Below are 25055 nucleotides of genomic sequence, written 5' to 3'. Positions count from 1 at the left end.
GGCTGCAGTGATCCGCAGGGCGCTGCCATCTTCCTGAGCCTCTCACCCCACCTCTCTGCAGTGGAGAGGGCGCAGGCCAGGCTTGCTGAGTGGCCACGAGGCGAGACAGAGGCAAGGGTGTGGTGTGTTTGCCAAAGGTTCTGTCTCTGCCGCTCACTCGGGGTGCACCCAGGAGTGGCCACCACAGAGACGTCTCGGGGAGAGTGAGAGTGCCTTGCCCTGCAGGCCCCTGCCCTTCCCTGCCCCGTGGCTTGGGCCCCAGTCCTGGCAGAAGACCCTGCACGCACTGTGGCTGAGCCTCCTGAAATCACAGCTCTCCCCACCCCAATTTCTTATTCTTTTGGAGCCAGGGTCTTGCTAGGTAGCCTAGGTTGGCCTTGAACCCTTAGCGATCCTCCTGCCTCAGCCTCCTGAGAGCTGGAATTGCCATGGAAAGTTGATGTTTTGAATGGGTTCAGGACATTGAGGCAGCCGTGACAGCGGGGGGGGGGGACCTCTCCGCCTGCCAGCCGGTCTCAGAAGTCCCGGGGGGGCCTTGACGGCAAGTAGATTTACTGTGACTCGGTGGGTACACTTCCTCTGCCTTCTCACCCAGAGGTGACACTAAAACAAATTGGTGCCCGCCGTGGCCGGCGGCTCCTTCCTGTTTCTGCCCTGGCCCCAGCGGGACGCATTTCCTCCTCCACCCGCCCTGGACTCCAACTACACACCTTGGCCAGTCCAGCACTCGCCCAGTACTGCTCACCGCACCCACTTTCTAGCCACACAAGCAGCATCTGCGAAGGAGTTGCAACCACGGTGGCTGCCTGGGGATCCTGCCTTCTGGTGGGGCCGGTTAGTGGACAGCAAGAAGGACAGGAAAAGTGAGTCAATGCCCTGGGTGTCACAGGCAGGAAGACCTCTGGAAACACAGTGGGACAGGCACACAAGTGCCAGAGGACAGGTGGGGGACAAAGCAGGCCTCCCTGGGAAGGCAGTGTAAATGCAGCCTGGAGGAGATGACAGAGCTCGCCAGATGGAAATCTGAGGTAGAGCGTTCCAGGCGCAGGAGGCGCTGTGCAAAGGCCCTGGGGCAAGAGTGCTGGCTGCACCATCAGAGCAAGCAGGCGCTCAAGGCAGGTGGGGTCACTGTAAGAACTTGATCCAACTTGGACTGAAATAGGAAGCCATTGTGAGGGTTGGTTTGGTTTTGAATGTAGGGGATTCAGCCAGGGCCTCCTACACAGCACTCCACCTACCCCAGGCTATGGAGCCTCACCCAGCCTTAACCATGCGATTGCCACTTGTCACAAGGCCTGGGGTCTCCAGGGCACTCTGCCGAAGGACAGCCTCTGCTGAGAAGGTTCTGGGGATTTTGGTGATGAAGAGAAAGAGAGGTGAGATCAAAGACAGAGCTGACCGGCAGCGAGATCTCACCAGAGTGGCCTTAGGGGAGAGAGGGGCGAGGGGTGGGGAGGTGCTGAGGAACGGAAGGCCTGGGGCTGGAAGGCCTGGGGCTGGGAGTGGGGATCCGCAAGCAGACAGGGTGGGGCAGAGACAGGCTCTCCCCGTCTCGGAGGAGCAGCTGCACAAACAGCCAGCATCCCGCTGAGGTGCGGGGAAGAATAAAGACAAGCAGAAAAAAGACAAGGAGATCAGAATTTTAAAATCAGACCTCTTTTGGTACTATAAATTCATCTTTCTCCGTGGTCCATAAATTATAGATGGGGGAAAGGCTCTGAAACTTCAAGGAGTTCTAGATGAAATGTTTTTCTCTTATTATTTTGTGGTGAAATTCTTATTTTTTTCATAAAAAGTATAAAAGAATCATTTTTATTCAAAAAAAAAAAAAACCTTGGAATTAAACAGGGTCTTGTCAGTACACCATATCCCCAGCCTTCTTTTTTTTTTTTTTTTTTTTTTTTTGGTGATAGGGTCCTGCTGTGTAGTCTAGACTGCTCCCTCCCTTTTTTGAGAGAGAGTCTCACTTCGGGGCCTCAAACTTACAGGGACCCTCCTGCCTCAGCCTCCAAGTGCTGGGATTGTATGTGCCACTATGGTTGGCTTTAAAAGTTCAATTTTAGGGATGGAGGTTTTAGTTCAGTGGCAGAAGTGCCTCCCTGGTAAGCAGAAGGTCATGAGTTCAATCCTTGGTACAAAAAAAGAAAAAGATGAATATATAGAATACACACACACACACATATTTGGGGGTATTTTCTGAGATAAGGTCTTGCTATGTAGTCCAGGCTGGCCTGGAACTCGTGGTGATTCCTGGTGACCCTCCAGCCTCAGCCTCCCAATGCTGGGATTTCCAGGTGTGTCCCACCATGCCCAGCTTCAAGTACTTTATCACATCCTTCAGGTGTTCCATCAGGAGAGGAGACAACGACATTATTATTATTATTACAGGGGCAGTGGAATCAGTGTAGGAAGGACTTCCTGAGTGGGAACTGACACGAAAGTGTCCCCAGGAGGAGCTGTGCCTTTCTCCTGGGGCCTCCATTGCCTGCATCGGAGGAACTGCCCACTGCGCCTGCCTGCGGGCTCCAAGCTTGCTGGGGGGGGGGGGGCGCTGACCCACAGCTGCCTGCCTGCACCTCCTCTTCCTGTGGTGATGGTGAACAGGACCTTTCCCCAGAGACCTGGCTGCCTGGAGTGGCTTAACCCTTAGGTACCCATTCCTTGGTTAGACAAGGTTTCTTCCCATTTGTGGTCATTTTAACAAGGCTGTGATGAATACTCTTGTTTTATCTTTTTCTTTTTTGAGACAGGTCTCCTTAGGCAGCACAGGCTGGCCTCAGATTGCCGGCAATCGTCCTGCCTCAGCCTTCCCAGTGCCTGGATGAGAGGTGTGAGCCACTACACCTATCCTTTGCCTTCCTCTTGTCACTGTTCATTTAGTCCAAATTATAGGACATACACTTTTAGGGTTTTTGAGTTTGTTTTGAGACAGGGCCATACTGTGTAGTTTAAACTTGCCTTCAATTCACTATGTACCCCGCCATCCTCCAGCTCCTCAGATCCAGTGATCTTCCTGCCTCAGCCTCCTGAGCAGCTGGGAGGACCAGTCACTGCACTGGCCAATAACATAGCCTTTCTAACTGTCTCTTTGAAGCCGGTGGAAAATAAGGGTCCGCACCATCCACCGTCTCCCCAGTGAAATCTGGAAGCGAAAGATGCAGAGGGATTCAGCTCGGCCCGGTTCTGGCTCCCCATGGCGGCAGGCCTGTGCCCGCTCTCAGTCCTAGTTCCTGGTGGTGTCTCTGCCTTACCTCACTTGCCTTTCTTCCAGGCTGCAGGGCTCCTGTGACTTGGGTACAGTGTTTCTGTGACAGCTTGCTAGTAAAAACACATTTCCTCCCTTCCCAAGCTGCCCTGCCAGGGCTGAGCTGTCCCCACACTCTCTTCCCTGCGGCCACCACCGGGGCCTCTGCTCAGCTCCTCGAGTGTCCAGGCGGCTCAGGAGACAGGAGGCATTGCCTGTGCTGCCTAGCAGGGTGCAAAGCCCTGTGAGGCACGGAGACGCGTGAGAAAAACACTCTGTCCTCTGGCCACAGCAGTGACGGGCGGGCAGGGCGTATGTCCCGCATGTCTGTGGATGTCTTCTTCTCCCTGTCTGATAGAACTGTGCCTTAGCAGAATCGCGGGGACAGCATAGAGCTGGCGCGTGGTGCGGGGCAGGTATGTGACAGATGCGTGCACAGATGGACAGAAGCATAGACAGTGGGTGATGGGTGCGGGAGCAGATGGACGGATGCGTCACTGGTGAATAGGTGGGTGGGGAAATGTCTTGTGTTTGCCGTGCTGGGGACTGAACCCAGGGCCCATGGCACTAAGCCGCTCTGCCACTGAGCCCCATCCCCAGCCTGGCTGGCCGGGTAGATGGATGGGCAGGTGGGCACGTGGAGGGATGGACGTGTAGATAGATGGATGAGTGGCAAGTCAGAGCCACCATCCCCTGCACCACGCGGGCCCGTGAGGAGCTCTGGTTCAAGTCCACAGAGCCATGCTCTTTGTGGGTCCCCTCGCCTTGTTACTGGGAGACCACAGCGGCCAGGTAGCTCACTCCCCTGCACAGCAAGCCACGTGCTGAGCCCGGCCCAGCAGCAGGGCCCAGAGGCCCAGGGAGAGGCTTCAGCTTGGCCCTGCTCTCCCTCTGTGGTGCAGCTCTGCATGAGTTACCCAGCTCTCAGACCTGGCGGATGAAGATAATCCAGTGACTCACAGAGCTGTTGTGGGGATCCTGGAGATAAAGACGGAGAGAACCGAGGGGAGCAGCCAGCCTCTCTTTCTGTGGCAAAGCTTTTGGCACCCGCTGTGGCCAATTGCAGGGCTGGTGCTGCTGCTTCCCTGGAAACCCCCTAGGGCGCGGCAGATGGCCCAGCTGGGCCTCCCAGACGCGGAGATGGCGAGGTATTTTCCATGCAGCCCCAAATCCTTACGCACATCCTAACTTCTCTGTAAGGAGAGTTTTTACAAAAACAAAACGAAAGCATTCAAGGACATTTTATTCTATTATTTTATTTTACTTTGGGTTTTATGAGATGCGGCCCCACTATGAAGTTCAGACTGGCCTTGAACGCTGCTGTGTAGCCCAGGCTGGCCTCCACTTCACAGTGATCTTCCTGCCTCAGCCCCCTAAGAGGGGGAATAAAGAGAAAACAAGTTACCCCGCTGCGTTCTAGCTCCAGGATGTTACCTCTTCTGCTCCCGCCTTCCTGTCTGTGCACAGGCTCACCGCACTTCTTCACTGTAGCTGTGGGCGTCTCTTTGGGGTTTTACGTGTCACGTAGCATTTTGGCGACCAGTGCCCACTCACACACTGTGGGGTTCACAGACGGAACTTCCACAGAGCCTCGCCTTCCGTCAAGCTCCTGAACCATCACCGGTTTCTCATCCTGTCCCTGGATAGTCAGTGGCTTCATTTTCGCTGTTTAGTGGTAGATATACTTTTATATACAGCTTTTTAATTCTTTGGTCTTTTTTTCTTTTTGTTGCTTTTTAATGTTTTCTGGCTCAGTTGCTCCAATTTACACCTTTCCTTTTTCCTCTTTCTCCTCCTTTTTGTTTTTTGAGACAGGGCCTCACTATATAGCTCAGGCTGGCCTTGAACCCCCAGCAATCCTCCTGCTTTAGCCTCCTGAGTGTTGGGATTACACCATATCCTTGCATTTGGCAACAGCCCCCCTACAGGCCAAGTCCCAGGCTGGGGTGCAGCCGAGGTGTAGGGGTTTAGGGAAGGAGAAGGAGCAGTTAGAGGGAAGCAAAAGCGAAGAGGAAGAGAAAGGGAGAAGTGGGCAGGGAAGGCCTGAAGCGGAGTGACCCGGAAGCCAGCAGGGACACAGTGGGAGCAGCAGCGTCAGCCGGGAGCACGGGAGCCTGTACAGGCCTGCTGTAGGAGCGGAGCAGGGCACAGGCAGGGACCCCAGGGTGACATGCGGCCTCTGTCCCTCCGTCTCCTGCCAGCCCTGGGTCCCAGCAGCTGCTTCTCCAAGAGCAGTTTTGAGCTTGTGGGCGGAACCTACCAGGTCAATAAGGCTGCCAGGCCGTTATACAACCCCGGCCTCTGCGAGCTAGAACCCACGTTGGCCAGCTCTGGTGTGGGCTGGGCACAACCAAGGAAGGGAGCAGCCCCTGGAGTCTCCTTTTTTGCAGAGAGGAGCTGGGGGGGGGCTCTTGTCCCCCCATGCAGAGCTTTAGGACAAGCCTGCTTTCTGCTTCCTGCAGGATGGAATTTACATCTAAGAACCTAACCCTGCGGGAACTGGACACCGGGGACGCCAGCCCCGTACCCTGCAGGTTGAAGCCTTCCCCTTCCTTACTTTAAGATTCCGAGTCAGGTGTGGGTTTGCACACCTGTAATCCCAGCACTCAGAAAGCTGAGGCAGGAGGATCATCTTTAGTTTGAAGCCAGTCTGATCTACATAAGGAGACCCTGTCTCAAAAATCCTAACAAAAAAGATGACAGCGATGAACTGCACGGGGAGGGCCAGGCTCCATGACCTCGGGAAGACCCCAGGCAGCTCCTGGTGGGGGTGCGCTGGGCAGGTCTCAGGCCAGGACATGGTTCCCGCACCTGAGTGCTCGGCTGGAAGGAGACCAAACCTCAGCAGGGTTTGCAGGGAGTCACAGGAGGAGCCGAGCTTATCACAGCCTCCAGGGCCCTGGGCAGGCCCGGGCATGGGGCAGGGTAAGAACTTGAGTTAGAGAATCAGCCTGGAGCCCCAGACAGGACCAGGTCCCATGCCAGCTTCCCCGACTAGCAGGAACTAGGGAGCAGCTGGCCCACCCCCTATTTCTACGGGGAATCCTGAGAAGTGGCTCACTTGCCCAGGCCACCTACAGAAAGAAGGTGGGAGGTTGGTGGTGGGTGCCCAGCTGCCCACTCAAGGCCTTCAGATTTTCTGAGAACCTCAGAAGGTACATGGTTCGGTGGAACGCACATGTGTTCTCAGCCCTTAGGAGCCTGAGGCAGGAAGATCACCTTGACTTCTAAGGCAGCCTGGGCTACAGAGTGAGTTCAAAACCAGCCTGAACTGCATAGCAAGATCCTGTCTCAAAAATTACACACACCCCAAAAGGCCTGGCTCACTGGTGGGAAAGGGCAAGCCCAATATAACAGCTGCAGCTGTGGCCTGGAGGGCACCAGTCTGGACCAGAGCTAAGCAAAAGTTTCTGCAGACATCTGTTCCCAGAGATGGGACCGGATGCTTTGAATAGAGGTACAGAGAAATGGAGGAGGGCCCAGTGTTGTGGACTGGGGTTAGTGACTTACACACAGAAAACTAAACAAGAAAAGCAAGACAGTTATTAACTCTAGGGGAACAGGAGGTCGTGCAGGAAGCAGCTGTTACGGTGGACTCCCGAGGACAGGCTTCGAACAGCTCGCCAAGGTGTGGGTACCCAACAGATCTGAGCACAACTGCCTAATTCGGGCAGGCGTGTCGGGGCACAGGTAGAGTTCAGAAAGGCACTCAGGAGATGGTAGATTTATAGATACTTCCAGAGGACTCTGACCAAGTCGCTGCTCTGCTGTCTGGTAAATTCAGTTGACCCTGACAATGTCAAATTCAGTAGATCCAGCAATGGCCTCTCCCTTGAGGCGCCTTGGGCTCAGGCGGTGCTCATTCTGTGAAACCTGTCTCTGCGGGACTTTCCTGTATCATGGTAATGTCCTTAATGACGCGCATTCAATCAAGGATCTCTCTCCTGAACAATTCCTGTATTACGGTAATGCTGTTAGACCGGTGTCGCGAGGAAGACTCCAAGGGCCTCGCTCTCATGTAAAAACAATGGGGTTTTTATTATTCCGTGTACACGGGGTCCTCCAAACAGGTGGAAACGGAGAACCCTGAGTTGGGGCAAGGCTGGTGTTTTTAAGGATGAAAACCGCAAAGCAAGCAAGCATTGTTACAGAAGCCAATCATAGCAGTTAGAGCAGAACAGTTGGTGATTTGTCCATTTGTGATTGGTCAGATCATGAGGGGCGACCAGTGGGTCAGAGTTGATTAACTGTCTTGTTTTGCACAGCTTATTTTTAGGTCACCTAGCTCCTGTGTGGCTTGGTTCTGACATACTTCCCAATCTTGATTAGCATAGTCAGCAGACTTTATCTCTGAGTTTCCTGACATAATTACCTTACTTTAGCACCACAACCTTTCTATTTGTAGAGGGCAACAATGGTTAACATATCAATTGGGTAAGATTTTACAATTCTTTACAGAAGAGAGCATTGATTAACATATCAATCTTTTACCCAGGGGAAAAGGAAGACACACATTTACAGTTACAGGTATTACTATGATATAAACGAAGCTATTTCTGTGAAGAATGTACAATCTAATACAATCTGATGCAATTAACACAGTTTGTGACGGGGCTACCAGATAGGGAAGACCCAGGATGTCAGGAGCTAGTACCTCAGGCCTTTGTTTTATGGCCTTTAGGAAGTTAAAACTTAACCTAGTTGGATTTGAAGGGAGAAGGGGAGGGGAAGCAGCAGATGGAACGAGCTTTCTTCGTCTCTTCAATGCTCTTAACTGTGGTCATTCTGTAAGAGCCCCTCCTCTGGCTCCAGGAGTGTTTCTATATTTTCAATATCAGCCTGCCTATCAGTCTATGATTCAGTGTATGGGACCAATCAAGTCACTGGCTTTGTACCTCCCCCTTCTAATTCTATACATACTAAACTTCCTGATTCAAGGCGGCTGCTAGGAAGGAATTATCCCCGCAGCAGTCCGTGGGTGTACAGATTAAATGCTGATTAAAAGCTGCCTTCTGTCTCCTCGGTGCCAAGAGTCTTCCTTTTGGTTTGGTTCCCTTTGGTTTGCTTGGCTTGGGAAATTTCCTGCAACATTTCCACAGAGACAGGAAGCAAGGAGTCAAATGTAATCATTTATAGTGAAAAGTTAACATGGAAAAGAATCTGCTAGCTGGATGTGGTGGCGCATACCTGCAAGCCCAGCATGCTGGGAAGCTGAGGCAGGAGGATCACAAGTTCAAATCCAACCCAGCAATTTAACAAGACCCTGTCTCAAAAGATAAAACAAAGGGCTAGGGACAGTGTTATGGTTTACACATTGTGTCAACTTGCGAAGTCTGGAAGTTTAAGGGGCCCAACAGCTCTCCATGCTGGGGTGTGGAGGACAAGCAGTTATTGATCCAGGATGTTGCTGTGTCAATTTGAGAAGGCCAGAACTTTAAGTGAGTCAGCAGGGGCCAGGGCTTCTAGCACTGACTGCTGGGCTTCTGCCTGCGACTCTCCAGCCTCCCCTCGTGCTCGGTGCTTCAGGGTTCCATGGTAGGCCCATTGGCCTCCTGAAACAGACTTGCACGGGACCTGCAGTGACTCCAGCCCTCGGGCTGGACCCTCCAGCTTCCGCGTGCAGACTCCCTCTGCGGGACCCTCATCTGACTTGGTGGCTGACCTCGTAAGCCAATTTTGTAATTTCTATACAGGTGTATATCTTGTGTTACATCTGTTTCTCCAGTAAACCCAGACTGCTACAGATAGGGTTGCCAAAACAACACAATAATACAAAACAATAAACTAATCCAGGCAAGAGGCTTATACGTGTACCCCCAGCTGTGTGGGAGGCTGAAGTGGGAGGGTCATGAGTTCCAGGCCAGCCTGGACAATTTAGCAAGGCCCTACCTCAAAAACAAAACAAAACAAAACATAAAATACTAGCTGAAAAGTCAAAAGTGCTCGCCTCGGAGGAGTTAGAAATGGGGTAATAGATAGCTGTTTTATGTAACAAATCTTACAGAAGTATTTAACTGATAAAATTACATGTAGACCTAACTGGGGTTTTTGCTTTGTTTTGTTTTTTTGAGGCAGGATCTCACTATGCAGCCCAGGCTAGTCTCAAATTTGCTGAGATTCTCCTGCCTCAGCTTCCTGAGTGCTGGGATTACAACCATGCACAGCCATGTCTGGCTATATCCCCTCTCCACTCTTAAAAATTAAAATTAAACCAGGCCTCGATGTTCATATCTGTAATCCCAGCTTCCGGGGAGGCTGGGGCAGGAGGAGGTCAAGGTCAGCCTGGGCAATTTAATAAGCTTGTCTCAAAATAAAAATAGAGAAACAGGTAGAAGTACAGCTTGGGGCAGAGCAAGCCTAAGGCCTGGGAGTCAATTCCCAATACTGAAAACAATTACTCTAACTTCTACATGTAGAAGGTGTTCAACACACACTAATGGTCACAGCTTCTCCTATATGATGTCTTCATCAGACAGACACTGGCAAAGGGCACAGACTCAAAATTCCAGCACCATAAGAGGCTGAGGCAGGAGAATCACAAGTCTGAACCCAACCTGGGCCACTTAGACACTGCCTCAAAATAAAAACATATGAAAGGGATGGAGGTATAGCTCAGTACAAAGGCCCTGGGGTCTGATAGAGTTATTTCCAAAAGATGAAAAATATTAACAAAAGATGAGAAATATAAAATAAAAAGCGGCCTTTATTCTGAGAACAGGGAGAGAGATGACCGGCACCCCACCGCTGGCGTCCGGCGATCTCTCCGGCGGACACGTGGCGTGGGGGCCTGTAAATAACCTCGGTTTGGGGTGGAACCTAAGGCGGGCATTAGGGATACACAGGTAGCCCATTGATCCTAGGTTTGGCGCCATATGTAAATTCCCAGGGGCGGGAAGATGGCGTCACAGGTAACTTCCTAGGGGCAGGGCAAGATGGGGCTTCCTGCTTCCGGTTGTGGCTTTCCTGGCTACAGTGTCCTGTCTGGGCCAAAACCTTTCAGGGTCAATCCCTAGTGTCACCAAAAAAAGGAAGAAAAAAGCTTAAATTTGATTTCTCCTCTTTCTCCACTGGAGGTTGAATCCACTTCCATCCCCAGTCTGAGTCTCTGTACCTAACTAAATCGCCCGGGTTGGATTTGGACTTGCCATCCTTCTGCCTCAGCTTCCCAGGGCACTGAAATGATAGGCACGTACCACCTTGCCCAGCTTTAGGTTTGACATTTAGCACGAGCGACTGCATTTTGATTTCTGGCTCGGTCCGTTCGGGCTTATTGCAGGCCCTGGTACCTCGGTGGCCTCCTTTAATCTCTGTGTAACAATGGGTCTGATGTGGCTGTCCTATTTCTGCATGATAGCCTGCGTTGCCCTGTGGGGAGTACTTTTTTCCTCCCCTTTTTCTTATTTTACTTGGCCCAAAGCCTCTGTGGAGCCTGTTTTTTCCTACCTTTAATAAATGTGAAACTTTGCCATCGTAAAAACAATAGGTTTGATGTGACTATGCTAAACCTGAAAAAATGTACACATTTCCACCCCTTTGTACATAATAGACTGTCCTGTTTTACTGAAAGCATTATGTACCGTGCATTGTTTAACTTTCACTATTTATTTATTTACTTACTTACTTATGTTTTGGTCTTTTGGAGACAGGGTTTCACTATGCAGTTCAGGTTGGGCTGGTATTCACTTTGTAACCAGGCTGACCTCGAATTTGTGGCAATTCTCCTGCCTCAGCCTCCTGAGTGCCGGCCAGGATTGGAGACACGCTCCACCAAGCCATGCTTTATTTTTATTTGCATTTATTGATTTCTTGATGGATTTAGTGGTATGAGGGACTGAACCCAGTGCCATGATTTTATTGTGAAATAGGATCTTAACTAAACTGCTAAATTGCCCAGGCTGGGGTCGAATTTGGGATCCCAGAGCACCGGGACTCCCAGCATGCACCTGACTTATCAGCATGTCCTGTTGGTAACCCTGTGGCCTCCCTAAGCTGCAGGCCCCTCTGAGGAGGCCCTGAGGCACCCTGGTTTGTAGCCAGTTTATAGACGTCCCAGGACTGCAGAGGCCTGAATCTCCCGTCCTGGGTGTCATCACTTTGAAGGTGCAGCCACCCAGACCCCAGCAGTCTGGGACAAGATCAAGGACTTCCCTGCCGGCCACTGCCTCAGGGCAGGAAAAACCCTGCAGAGCCCCAGGCGCCTCTGTGTGTGGCCTCTCCACAGCCAAAGATAAAAGGAGAAGTAAAATAAGCCCAGTAAATAGCCTAAAGGTTTCTGAAGAAAACTTCTGCAGTCAAAGAAACACAAACAAAACCAAACTAAGGAGCAGGTACCAAAGCAGAAAGTGATTAAACCCTTCCTGGGCCAGGCCTTGATCTAAATTAGGGTCTGAGAACAAACCCTGAGGGGCCAGGCAGGAAGCAGCCCTCTGCTCTCCTCCTCCCCACCCTGAGCCCTCCTTCCGGCAGTGGCTGTCACACCGGGGAATCTTTTTGTGTGCTGATTTGGGTTGTTTTTGAGACAGGATCTCACTACGTAGTTCAGACTGGCCTCAAATCCTGTAATCCACACCTGTAATCCAGCACTCAGGAGGTTGAGGCAGGTGTGCTATACAGTGAGTCCCAGGCCAGCCTGAGCTACATAGAGGAGATCTTGTTTCCAGAAAAAGGAAGAAAATCATAGCCAAATGAAATTCAGTACATTATTCATTGCTAACTGGGCATGGTGGTGCACAACTGAATCCCAGTGAAGCTGAGGCAGGAGGATCGCTGTGAATTTAAGGTCAGCCTGAACTGCATAGTGAGACCTGTCTAGAAAAGCCAAACTGAATAAAAATAAATATGTCAGAAATAAATAATGGCTACAGGTGGCCAAAGACCGGATTTATAGGGCACTTAAGCAAACAATGGTCTCTGTCTCATGTGATAAAGACTGGAAGTACAATAGGCTGGCATCTCTGGGGTCTCTTAGCTTTTTCCCCTGGAACTGTGTGTGTGCGCTGTGTGGGGGATGTAGGTGTGTTAGTATCTGTGCTGCAGTTCTAAGCCTCAAGCGGCAGGTGGCCGCCAGCTTAGGAGCACCCGTCCTCTGAGCTCCATTGGCTGCAGCCAGTCACGTGATCTTCCCACCGAAAAGCAGGCTGGGAAGACAGAGCACAGGTGCCCATGTCCCTCGCTGGGCCTGGCTGGATACAGTAGCCCCAAATCAAATGGGTATCTGTTAGGAGGGAGGAGGAGAAATGGACAGTGGGGACTGAGCTCCAAAGTGAGACCATGAGTATAAAAGAATAAACACTGCAGAGCAGAGCTGAGAGAGGCTCCTGGAAACGGGTCCCCCACGCCCCAGGCCAGCCCCATGGTGTGGCCTCACCGCCACTTGCACTGCCTGAATTAATCTCTAGAGCAAGCTCAGCATGACACAGACACCACTATTTTCCCCACACTAACCATGAGAGAGAAGTCTCAGCCTAGACCAGTGGGGCTATAGTCCAAGCTACTGGGGAGGACGAGGCAGGAGAGTCTCTTGAACCCAAGAGCTGGAGACCAACCTGGGGAAGACAGTAGGACCTCATCTCAAAAAAAAAGAAAAAAAAAAAAAAAACAAAACTCACACAGCCAGCGAGGGACAGAGCAGGAGACACACAATCTGCTTCTGCCACATCACACGTGGGTCGCAAGAGGGTCAAGATTATCCCAGATCCTCTGTAGCCTTCTGGTCCTAGTCTCTCTGTCTGCTCTGCATGGAGCCTTTCTGCCTCTCCTGGGGGGGGGTAATGTTTGAGACAGGGTCTCACTGTGTAGTTCAGGCTGGTTTTGGACATAATATGTAACCCAGGATGGGCTGAACTTGTTAAAACCCTTCTGCCTCAGCCTCCCAAGTACTGGGATTACAGACACGTGTCACCACATGTGGCCTGTATGGAACTTTGTGCAGCTGTCATTCTAGCCTTTCCTTCCCAGGACCAATCCCAGTCAGGATTTTGTGGAAGGAAGGACGGAACTGCACGTGGAGGCCCTGGCACACACCACAGCTCTGAGTCCCCTAACCACGGGTAGTTCACTTGGGGCCCAATGCTAGGAAACAGCAACCGTGCCGCAAGCATCAGTGTCCTCCGAGAGAAACAGCAGTATCGGAGTTCGGCCACAGCCTGGCCCTGGTTTTTGAGTTTTTTTGGTTTTTGTTTTTTTGAGACAGGGTGTTGCTATGTAGTTCAGGCTGGCTTTAAACTCACCATGTAGCCCAGACTGGCTTTGAATTTGCAGTAATCCTCCTGCCTCAGCCTCTTGAGTATTCCCACCATGCCTGGCTGACTCTGATCTTATAAAAACCAAAGTCACTTTATTTAACATGTTTTCCTGATAAAGTCCAACTCCTTACAGCCATGCCTGATGGCATGTGCCTATGATCCCAGCATTCAGGAGGCTGAGGCAGGAGGATCACTGCAAATTCAAGAACAACCTGCACAATGAGATCCTGTCTCAAAAAAAAAAAAAAAAAAAATCCAACTCCTTACAGTCAGGAGGCACCTGGCCTGCTTTCCTTTGTGGCTGAACTATGGAGTCTTTGGGAGCCAGCTCAGCATCACGTATGGAGGGCCTGGTCCTTGGGTCCAGCTGTGGGGTGGCACAAATGCCTCTGTGACAAGGCAGGGCCGTGGCAGATGTGCAAAAGCCACAGGAGCCTGATTCCTGTTGCTACATCATAATGCCCGAGTCTAGGCACTTTAGAAAGAAAAGTGCTCGTCAGAGGGTCGTGGTGGTTGGTGGTCGCTGCCAGCATCATAGTGCAGTGGGTGCAACCAGGGCAGGGACCCCTGTGACAGGGGATGAGCAGCAAGGAGGACACGGTCCACGCCAACTTTAAAACTTTTCCCATGGCGAGGAGAGAACCCAGGGCCTGGAGCATGCTAGGCAGGCGAAAGACCATCAGCTGCACCTGGCCTGGCCTGACTGTCTACATCCAAATGGCTCCAAAGTGAACCACGGAGGACCTTAAGGGGCTTGGCCTCAAACTCCTAGGTGCCCGCTGCTCGGCCCTTCCACCCTTCCCCACCGTCCTCTTCCTCTGGTGCTGTAGACTGAACCCAAGTCCTCTGCTCTGAGCTGTCTCCTAACCCTTATTTATTAATTCCCTTATTTTCATTTTGAGAAAGTCTCGCCTAAATCTCTGAATTGCCCAGGCTGAGCTCGAATTTGTGATCCTCCTTCCTCAGCCTCCCAGAGAGCTGGGATTACAGGTATGGTTTGGGCCGAAGCCCATCTTCCAGCACATGAGTCTTTGTGAGGCCATGTTCAGGCCATCGCAGACCTCAGAGGCACCAATGGTCACCTGGGTACAGGGTGGTCCTGTTGGCACTTCCCTAGGGAGCAGTCCTGTGGTGCCGTCAGGACAACATACATGCTTTGAGGTTCCCCTGTTTAAAAAGTAACTGGGAATTTCAACGATGAAGATGTGTGGTGGTGCACACTGGTAATCCCGGCACTTGCAAGGCTGAAGCAGGAAGATTGCTGTGGCTCCATAGTGAGACCCCATCTCCAAAAATCAAAAAAATAACAAACAAAAAACGAATTTCAGTGGCAGAGCAGTCAACACTCCTGAGCTCGAGACAGCTGCACAGGTCCCACCCCACTGCTGGTCCGGACACCATCTTCCATGCTCCCCCACCCCGTCTCCAGATCCTGCTCAGGGGACAGGCACTGTTCCCTGAGAGATGTGGATGTGGGCAGCCTCGAGGGGGCTGGGCCCACGGGCACCACCAGCAGCTGACCCTGTGTCATGGCCCCCGCTTCTGCCTGGACAGTCAGTCCATGTGAGAGTCACCAGGGTGTGACTGGGTTTCCACACCAGGACAGATGACAACTTCCCCAGTCTGAGGAGCCCCTGGCCAGTCTCAGGGCTGTCCACATGCATCCCTGCCTGTCCCTCACTGTGTCTCCTGCCTCCCCAGCCTGGCAGGGCCCCATGCTATGCAGACTTTGACAGTGGCCAGCTACAGGGAAAAGCCAGCCCTGCCCGCTAACTTCAGGCCTAGGGACAGGGACAGGGACAGCATTGTCCTGGCAGTGACATGAGCAGCAGGGATGCTGTGGGGTGCTGCTTTGGCACCAGCAAGGTCCCAGGTCCCGATCCTGGGGGATCCTGAGCATTGCATGGTTAGCAGCATCACCTGGGTGCCACCAGCTCCAGGGACACTGGGCTTGGTGATGAAGCTCTTTGTATCCTGAAGCCCACATGTGGCACCTGGAGGGCCCAAGTGACTGGCTCTTTCCAAGGTAACATTTTTGCCTATTATCAAAAATGCAGCCCTAGGAGCTGGGGATTTAGCTCAGCGGCATAAGCACCTGCCTTGCAAGCAGGCAGTCGTGAGTTTGATCCCCGGTACCGATAAAAAGGAAAAAGACAAAAAAAAGAGAGAGAGAGAGAGAGAGACAGGGTCTCACTGTGTAGCCCAGGCTGACCTGGAACTCTTGGAGATTCTTCTGCCTCAGCCTCCCAAGTGCTGGGATTATAGGTGCCACCACGCTCAACTATGATTTATTTCACTTAACATTATGGTCTCAAAGTACATCCATCTCCCCTTCAAATTTATCTTTATGCACAGTAGAGCTCAACTGTGAGTAAACATGACATTTTTTTATCCATCTGTCTGTTGACAGGCATAAAAGCTGTGTCCAAGACTCAGCTATCATGAGCTGTGCTGCTGTAAACATGGGTGTGCACAGGTCACCAGAAATGATGTCTTTAATTCTTTTGGGAAGAGTCCTAGAAGGAGATGGTGGGGTCAAATGGAATTTCTACTTTTAGTATTTTGAGGACTCCGCACAGGTTATATCCTGCAGAGGAGAAGGGCTCCTGTTATCCTCAGCCTCGCCAGCACTTGTGGTGGCCACTCCTTCTGGGCTGAGCTAGAATCTCAGTGTTATTTTAATTTGCATTTCTCTAATGGTCAGTGATGTTTTGGTTTTCAGTTTTTGGTTTATTGAGCCAAGGTCTCACTACGTAGTTCAGGTTGACCTTAAATGCACTATATAACCCAGGCTGCCTTGAACTCATGGAGACCATTCTGCCTCAGCTTCTTGAGTTCTGGGAATACAGTTCAAGATATCACCTTGCCCAGCAAAAATTTTTACACATATTCATGTATTTATTGACCATTTGTGCTTTTTCTTCTGAGGTGCTTCCATTCGGGTGGGTACACACCTCTATGTTCAAATGGACTTCAGTTTTCTGGTTTCTTACTCCTGCTGATTCTAGGGGACTAAAATGTCCAATTTCAGCAGTGAAAAATGGGGCCCTCGACAAGAATGGTGGAGAATCTCAGCACTTGGGAAGCTGAGGCAGGAGAATCAACTTGAGTTCACAGTCAGTCTGCACTTCCAAGGAAGACCCTGTCTCAGGGGGAGGGAGAGAGAGAGAGAGAGAGAGACAGACAGACAGACAGAGACAGAGAGACAGAGGGACAGAGAGAAACAGAGAAGAGAGACAGAGAAGAAACAAAAAAGAAAATGAGGCCTCTGTGTCTCCACAGGTTGACTTGGAAGCTCAAGTGACATCTTGCCCCAGATCTGGACTCTGGCTGGAGGAGGCCACCCTCGCTTTTACAGAGCAGGGACACGAGACAGCACGTAACACTGGGGATGGCCTGTTGGTCTGGCAGACTGCACAGAAGTCGAGCCTGGCCCGTCGCCCAGGGAGAGTCAGCTGGGTCACAGCCCCAGCTCCCGGGACCATGTGCCAGGTACCAAAGCAGCTTCGGGGTCACCCAAGGTGTCTTGGACTCTGCGTGAGATGTTACTCTGTGCTCCTGTCTCCGAACTACAGCAGCAGGACACACGCTCCAGGCGCAGCTCTGACCCTACTCCGGCAGCTGCTCAGAAACTTGGCCTCTCACTGGATGTGGTAGCGCACGCCTGTAATCCCAGAACCCTGGTGGCTGAGGCAGGAGGATCACTGTGAGTTTGAGGACAGCCTGGGCTACGCAGTGAGACCCTGTCTCAAAAAAACCCCCAACCCAACAAAATACTTGCAGAATGCTGGCTTGCACCTCCTGGTACAGTGGAGGAAGGAGCTGGCCCTTGGGCAAGAGGGCAGAGGCAAACCCTGAGTGGGCAGCGCCAGAGCAATAAACTCCTGGCCCAGTCGCGATGACTGCTGCCCTAAAGGGTGTAAGCAGCTTACACTCTCACCAGGCAAGGAGCCTCCCTCTGCCCACATCCTGCCAACGCTTGGACTTCATGCCTGTTTTTCTTTGCCAACCTGATGAGTAGCTTTTGTTAACATCTGCCTGGTTCCTGTGCAGTCACACACCTTTCATACATTTATTGACATACAAATTTCCTCTACTGCAAAAACACCCAGCTGCAGTCTTTCTGCCTTTTTTTTTTTTTTTTTTGTCTTTTTTATATCGGTACCAAGAATCGAACTCACGACTGCCTGCTTGCAAGGCAGGCGCTTATGCCGCTGAGCTAAATCCCCAGCTCCTCTTCTTGCCTTCTTACAAATTTGTTTTTTCTTTTGTTTTGTTTTGTTTTGTTTTTTAATACCAGGGCCCAAACTCATGACTTTGTGCTTGCCAGGCAGGCGCTGTGCCGCTAAGCTATATCCCTGACATTTGTTTATTTTTGGAGATGGGGTCTTACTATGAAGCCAAGGCTTACCTGGAACTCAGAGTGATCCTCCTGCTTCATCCTCCCAAAATGTTCTTATTTATTTCTAGAAGATCTGTATATATTCAGGACTCTAATTCTGAATACGTGTATTCTCACCCGGCAAGGACCTAGTCCTACTCCATCTTTTCTTTGTTCAGTTACCTCTCCTGGGCAGCATTTTTCTTTCCTTTGAAATAGGTTTATCTTTCAGAGCAGCTGTAGGTTCACTGCAAGGTGAGCTGACGGTACTGAGAGTCCCCACGCCTCCGGGGGGATCATCCCAACCCTTGAAGCGCAGGTGGCCAGGTCCTCCCCCGCTGGCCTGGGGGTTGCAGGATGTCAGCTCTGGGAGGGGCTGCAGGGAGACAGTGGCTGCCAAAGGGCTTCGAGAGCTCAGGGCCTTTTTCCCTGTCTTACAACATAGCCCTGGCTGGCCTGAACGCATAGTGATCTTCCTGCCTCAGCCTCCCGAGTAGCCTCCCGCAAGCCTGTGCCACTATATCCAGCAACAATTTTTAGGAAATATACATCGTTGATAAAAAAAAAAAAAAAAATACTGATGTTCCCCCAAAATATTAACAGGATTTAGTTCTGGGATCACAAAAGATTTAATTTTCCTCTTTATGTTTTTCTATACTATTCAATATTCCCAAAATATAGCTGAGCATGGTGGCATGGGCTTGTAGTCTCAGCTACCCATGAGGCTGAGGCAGGAAGATGGCCTGAGCCCAGGAGTTTGAGCATAGCCTAGCAACACAGCCAAACACTGGCAAGAAAAAAAGTTTAACTTTTGTAATTAGAAAAAAAATTATTGAAAAATAAGAGCAACGTCTAAGCCACAGGAGTCTTGGTGACGAGCGAGGGTGGAAGTTAGGCGGCTTGGCACACGGGAGTGCCCAGGGTAGAGGAGCCTTGCCTGGGCTCTGCCAGCTGTGCGTGGCTGCTCCGTGCCTCAGTCTCCTCAACGATAACAAAGAGGTGAGTGTAGACGCCCCTGCAGGTGTTGCGCGACACCACAAGCCAAGCGGGTGGCTCTCAGCAGAGTCCTCACTGCCGCAAAGGCGGCACTGACAGCTGCTCACGCACTGGAGTGGCCTCACTGTGCTAACAGGCCAGGGGCGGCGGGGAGCACCTGTAACCCCAGCACCCGGGAGGCTGAGGCAGGAGGATTGCTGTGCATTCAAGGCCAACCTGGGCTCCGTAGCAAGACCCTGTCTCAAAAAGCAAAAGCTACAAAAACAGGGCTTGAGAAAAGTTTTGTTCTGTTTTCAAGGTTAGAGAGAGAGAGATGAGTCATTTCTGAAGCACCACTGATGTGGACCAGTGCTCAGGGAGGTTTGCAAACTTGCAAGCACACTTCTGTCTCCCCTTCAGGAAATCCCAAGCTCCTGGAGGCCAAGGTACCCACCTGTCTTTCACTCCCCCTTTATGAGGTGGGAGCAAAAAGTAGCATGTTGGTGTCGCTTAATTTTAATGTATTACTGTAAAAGACACTGCCATAATCTCTTCAGAATCCTCATGCTCACTTTGATGCTCACTTTAAGTGTTCTCATCCGCTGTTCTTGAGGCTTCCTGAAGCTCCTCTGGAAGCCCACTTTCATGTGGGTCTGTCGTCGCCTTGTTTGGTTTTTTGTCTTTTTTTTTTTAATCGGTACCAGGGATCAAACTCACGACTGCCTGCTTGCAAGGCAGGCGCGTAATGCCACTGAGCTAAATCCTAAGCCCTGTTGTTGCTTTGGAATAGCTGTGTCCATGTCTGTCTGGAACTGATTCAGAACGTTGACCTTTCGTGGTCATTTTGACTTGGGAAGCCCCAGAGGTCACATGGTGCCAGACTGGTGACCGAGGACAACGCGCCACACCGCGGTGGTTTTCAGCCTTCCTTGTCGGGGGATGGCCCTGGGCAACAGCGTTCACAGCACTTTTCACCACAGTTCATAGAGACGCTCCTGAAAGAGGACTTTGGAACTGCTTCAGAAAGCGGCAAGGATGTAGGATAAGTGTGTTCAAATGGCGAGGATTTGAAGGAGCTTCACAACGATGTGACTCTGGCTATAATTAATTTTTTTTTTTTTTTTGGTCTTTTTATCGGTACCGGGGATCGAACGCAGGACTGCCTGTTTGCAAGGCAGGCGCTTATGCCGCTGAGCTAAATCCCCAGCCCCTATAATGAATTTCTTTCCTGAAATACACACCGCATATTATGATCAGCTTTGCTACACGAACCTATGGCTCACAGCAGCACGCTGGTTACTTGTGCTCACTACCAGAATTCACCTCTCACTACAGCATGACAGAGCCTGAAACCTTAAGGCGACCGACAGCAGAGCAGAGGCAGAGGGACAGGGCGGCAGCGGATTGGACCATGGTAAGCAGTACACAGGGGTTTTAGAAGGGGCCTTGGGCAAGAAATCTGTGTGGCTGGCTTCTGGGGAGACCTGACTGCCACCCTCACGGGTCCTGGGGCTGCAGTGGGGTTGTGTCTGGGCCAAGTGTGACGTCCTCGTTCAGTTCACAGCTCTCTTAGACATAAGTCCCCCTCAGCTGTCACCAGCTGTCACAACACAGGGCCTGCTGGAGACCAGCAACCTCAGCAAGACTGATTTAGCACCTGACACCCTCCTTGAAGTCCCCTGAGGCCCCATTGCTGTGTGGGCCCAGCTGGTCTTTGTCTCCACCTGGCTCTGCCTCTTGCCATGTTCCCTGCCAACCTGAGCCTGCTATCTGCACCACTACAGGCATGAGCCACCACTTCCAGCCAGGGACAAGCCCTGCTCGGCACTGCTGTCATGCAGGGACAGTGACCTGCCAGCCCTGGGCCTTGCCTGGGGACAGATCTGTCCAGGCCACCACACCATGGAGAACCATTCGCTGCTGGCAATGAGCATGCTGTCGGGGTGATGCTGGGCAGCTCGCCTGGCCACCGTGGGCCTGCCTCCAGCTCCATGACAATTGACACCTCTCTATCGGGGCCACTGTGAGTGGTGATGGCGGAAATGAGTGTCTCCCAGTTATGAGCCCTGCAAGTTCCCGCGGGGATTCTCATCGTATCCATGCATCACCTGCTTCTCTTTTTCCTCAGTGCTTGCCACGACAGTGACCCATGTCACTTCACAGAGGCTCAGGAGCACAGAGCATGTTCAACCTACTGTCCCTCCTCTTCCTTTGATCTTTTAAAAAATGCCTGTCTCCAGGTCCTTGAATTCTTGGACAGGTCAAGCCTGTTTTGAACTAGCTACATTTTCTACTAGTCATTAAAATAATGCTCAATTGTTCAAATAGAAAGGCTCCTAGAAGCCAGGCACAGTGGTGCACACCTGGAACACCAGCACTTGGGAGGCTGAGGCAGGAGGATCACCGTGAGTTCAATATCAATGCCTGGGTTACACAGTGACACCCTGTCTCAGAAAACCAAAAAATAAAATAAGATCAAAGTTCAACCACCCAGATAGGATGGGTTCTGGGGACTCAGCTTGCTCGGGAAGACCTAAGATACGGACAAGAGACCTCAAGCCTGAGTCACCACGCTAGAGATCTCAGGTGGACCTGTGTGCTGGGAGAGGAGGCAACAGCCTCACAGAGACTGGGGCCAGGGCCTCCTCCCTCCCAGGGCCCAGGAGAGGGGGACAGGGGGCACAGGGAGCCCTGGGGCTGAGTGTGGGGCGGTGCCAGCTCACGGCAGGAGTCTGTCCCTCCTATCACTGTCACCCTGCACACCCACAGCCAGTCAGTGGCTGAGAACGGGAGAGGAAGGCTGAACCCAGGCACAGGAGCACAGAGCTCAGCTCGTCATGAGCAGCAGCAGGCGTGACTCTGGGCTCAGCCCCGTCCTGGCAAGATCCAGGCACCTTGGGGACTACCGTTTGGAGGGATGTGGTTGAAAAATATGGTAATTGTTAAGGAAAACTATTACAGTAACAGACGCATTGCCATGAATCCCCCTCAGGATCCCCTTCAAACACACTTGTCCCTGCAGCCTCGCCTCTTCCTGCAGCAGGCTGGAGTCCTCTTTCCTAAGGGTCTTTAGTTATGCAGTCCTGGCTGCCTCGATGTCCTGAACTGATTTAAAACATTGACCTTTCATGGTACCTTTGACTCTGGGGAAGAGCGGAAGTCACATGGTGCCAGATCTGGTGAATAACGTGAGGAAGACCCAGTGCCTTTCCACTGCGTGGCACCTAGCAGCAACAATCATCGTGTTTTTGATTACAGCTTGTAAAAACACTCAGGAAAGGGGCTTTTAGAACTGCTTCTGAAAACGGCAAGAACATGGGAAATGTGTTTTGAAAGGGAAAGTTTTTTATTTTGTTTTGTTTTTGTACTGGGGATCGAACTCATGACCTCAAGCTTACCAGGCAAGTGCTTGAGTTGCCAAGCTAAGTCCCCAGCCTGGGAGAGTGCTTAGGGACTTCACTGTAATCTCTTTTACTGTAACAAAGATTTTTGATTTAAGCATTTACCATATTTTCTAATCAGCTGTGTCCACACCACTGTCCACCCGTTGGGCTCCCTCCTTCCCCTACTGAGGCCTTGGGCCCTGAGGCTGTGCAGGCCTCCCCTCTGTCCAGAGCCCGGAGCCTGCTGCTGCTCCTGGTCACAAGGCTGCAGCTGAAAGGCTGGCTTTGCACCGTGCAAAGTGGGCAGAGAGGCTGATTCTAATTTGAGATCAGAGCGCAGCTGCTCAGGCTAGGGCTGAGGGCAGCTGCTTCCCCCTCCTGGAACCCAGGAGGGACAGGGCTGTGGTTTACTGAGGCTTCGCTGGCAAGGCCCACAAGGGGACAGGCCCTGGTGCATCCGAGAGACTGCATCTGGCCCTGGCCTGAATATCCGGGGAACAGCCAAGCAGGAAGGAGCCACAGAGCCCCTGGCGCTACCCTCCCTTTCCACAGATGAGGAACCAAGAAAAGTGACCTTAAACTTCAAAACACCAGGGCTCAGGGACAGAGTCTGTGCCCGGCATGCAAACATGCCAGGTTCAATCCCTGTACCCCCAAACTGAGCCAATTCCAACAGGTAAGTGGGTAACTGAAGCCCACCCGGGAAGACCTCAGGGCCCAGGAGGGCGGTGACCACCATTAAACCCCAGGGACAGGCGCCTGAGTTCCCCTGGTACAGAACAAGCCAGGGTGGAGGCCACACAGACGGCTCCTGGAAAGCCACCTGAAATCCACACTTCAGGAACGCAGGGTTTGACTTTTCCTGCCACAGGAAATGCAAAGAAAACAAATTCAAGGCTTCAGCTGCGCAGCAGAGCGCCCTTTGTGTACTGCCTGTGCTGCCGGCGGAGCTGGGCTGGCTGCCCGAGCCCCTGCGGAGGGGTTTCCCTGCCAGGGTCCTTGGGGCTGCATGCCAGGGTGCAGCTGGCGGCTCAGGGGCTGTGTTCCAGGGCGCAGCTAGGAGAGGAGGGACCATCCTTGCCCTGAACCCAAGCTGGGTCAGCTCCTTCTACGACCCATGCTACACTGAGAAGGTGTTGATGCAAGCTGTCTGCCCAGGATTTTAAAATGCGGTGTCCAGCACAGTGGCGCACGTCAGTAATCCCAACACTCAGGAGGCTGTGGCAGGAAGACCACTGTGAGTTCAAGGTCAGGACTACACAGCGAGACCCTCTCTAAAAACGAAACAATAATAATGATGATAATAAGTTATAAATCAAGAGAATGGAGATGACCAATCTTCAGCCATGAATACTTCTAAATGAATTAAATCCAGAGCTTGCAAAAGGCCCAGGCAACGGAGGGAACAGAAACGAGAAAGGGAGTTACTTCTGCTAGGCGACCCCAGACCTGAGCCAGACTCCGTGGTCCCCACCGCAGCCACCCCACCTGCTCAGTCCTGTGCCACCTAACCCTTGAGGGCACTGTGATCCCTCCCCTGCCCTGCCCAGGCCACGGAAGGAGGAGCCCTGAGAACCTTCCCCCACGCCTGTCCTTGAAGACCCCCGCCGCCCTGGGTATGCCCTCAAAGGTCATACGGCGCTTTCCACACCTGCCTGTGTGAGATAAGTGAGCTCGTCAGGCAGGCTCTAAGCAAAGCCTGGCCAGGTGGCCCTCAGTCGAGCTGTCACTCGCCTCCTCAGAGCCACCAGACTGCCAGGCCCTGCTGCCTTTCTGTCTCTAGCCCAGGGGGACAGGGCTCGGGGACATCTGAACACGCCATGGGAGCCTGGGGAGCCCCAACCCGCCTTGGTTTTCCTCTTCTTAAGAAATAAAGGAGCCGGTCAGTGTTCAGGAGACACAGCCAGCTCGCCGATCTCTGACTTTGTAGCAAAACTGCTACAGCCAGAGGACAGCGGAAAGTGGCCTCGCCACAGATGGTGGAGACGGAGAGACCCATTGTGTGCTGCCCCAGCTCAGTCAGGCTTCCAAGAACCACACAGTTGGTACTGGAGTCCTGGGCCACCACCCCTGTTCCTGGGAGCTGTGGCTGAGAAAAAGCAGGGGGTGGGCGGGGAGAGAGATAGCTGATGGGGAGGGCGGGGCACAGAGGAGGTCAGTGGGGAGAGCAGGCCTGGGACACGAGGGGGGCTGGGGTGAGGTGACTCTGAGCAGTGCTGCTTGTGTCCTGTGGCCAGGCAGAGCAACTCCTGCCAAAGGAAGCCAGAGGCTCCTGTGGTGGCAGTGGTGGTGGCTGTGGCAGCTGCACAGGGACACCTCCCCCAGCTTCCTCTGTGTCCCGGGGCTGCTGTCTCTGCCTGGCCTCTTCTCCCCTCTTCTGCCTACTTTCCTTCAGCTGGCTATGAGGGCACATACCTGCCATCCCAGCCCTCTGGGAGGCTGAGACAGGAGGACGGCAAGTTTGAGCCCAGCCTGGACAACTTAGCAACCCTATCTCAAAATAACAAAGGGCCAGGGGCTGTAGTTTGCTGTGAAGGCCCTGGGTTCAATCCCCCATACCAGAAAAAAAAAAAAAAAGGGAAATGAACCTGGGGTGCTACTCTGCCCTGAAGTCACACATGCTGAGGCACAGAGCTGGATGCCCTGGGAAGGGGCTTAAGGGGCTGGGCACTGCCACTTCAAGGGAAGTCACTCCTATGCAGCCCAGTTTCCTCACGTCTAAACTAAGCTGCAGGGAGGACCGGAGGAGAGACCAGGCCGAGGTGCAGCGCTGGCGGCCACAGTGCCAGGGAAAGGATGGACCTCTGGACCTCCAGGTCCCTGCTCCC

The 25055-nt window shown here is 52.2% G+C and overlaps 1 long non-coding RNA gene across 1 annotated transcript; it reads left to right on the top strand.

Annotated features, from left to right (window-relative positions):
• The first annotated feature begins 733 nt into the window (after positions 1-733).
• On the top strand, positions 734-22349 carry LOC134470356 (uncharacterized). Its single transcript, XR_010039198.1, has 2 exons — positions 734-863; positions 16771-22349. It is a non-coding gene; the product is annotated as an uncharacterized LOC134470356 (long non-coding RNA).
• The last annotated feature ends 2706 nt before the right edge of the window (positions 22350-25055 follow it).

The sequence above is a fragment of the Cavia porcellus genome, unplaced genomic scaffold (genome assembly GCF_034190915.1).
Source record: "Cavia porcellus strain 051 isolate PalLab524CR breed Dunkin Hartley unplaced genomic scaffold, mCavPor4.1 scaffold_14, whole genome shotgun sequence".
In the NCBI taxonomy this organism is placed as follows: domain Eukaryota; kingdom Metazoa; phylum Chordata; class Mammalia; order Rodentia; family Caviidae; genus Cavia; species Cavia porcellus.
This window is presented reverse-complemented; position numbering and strand designations above follow the sequence as displayed.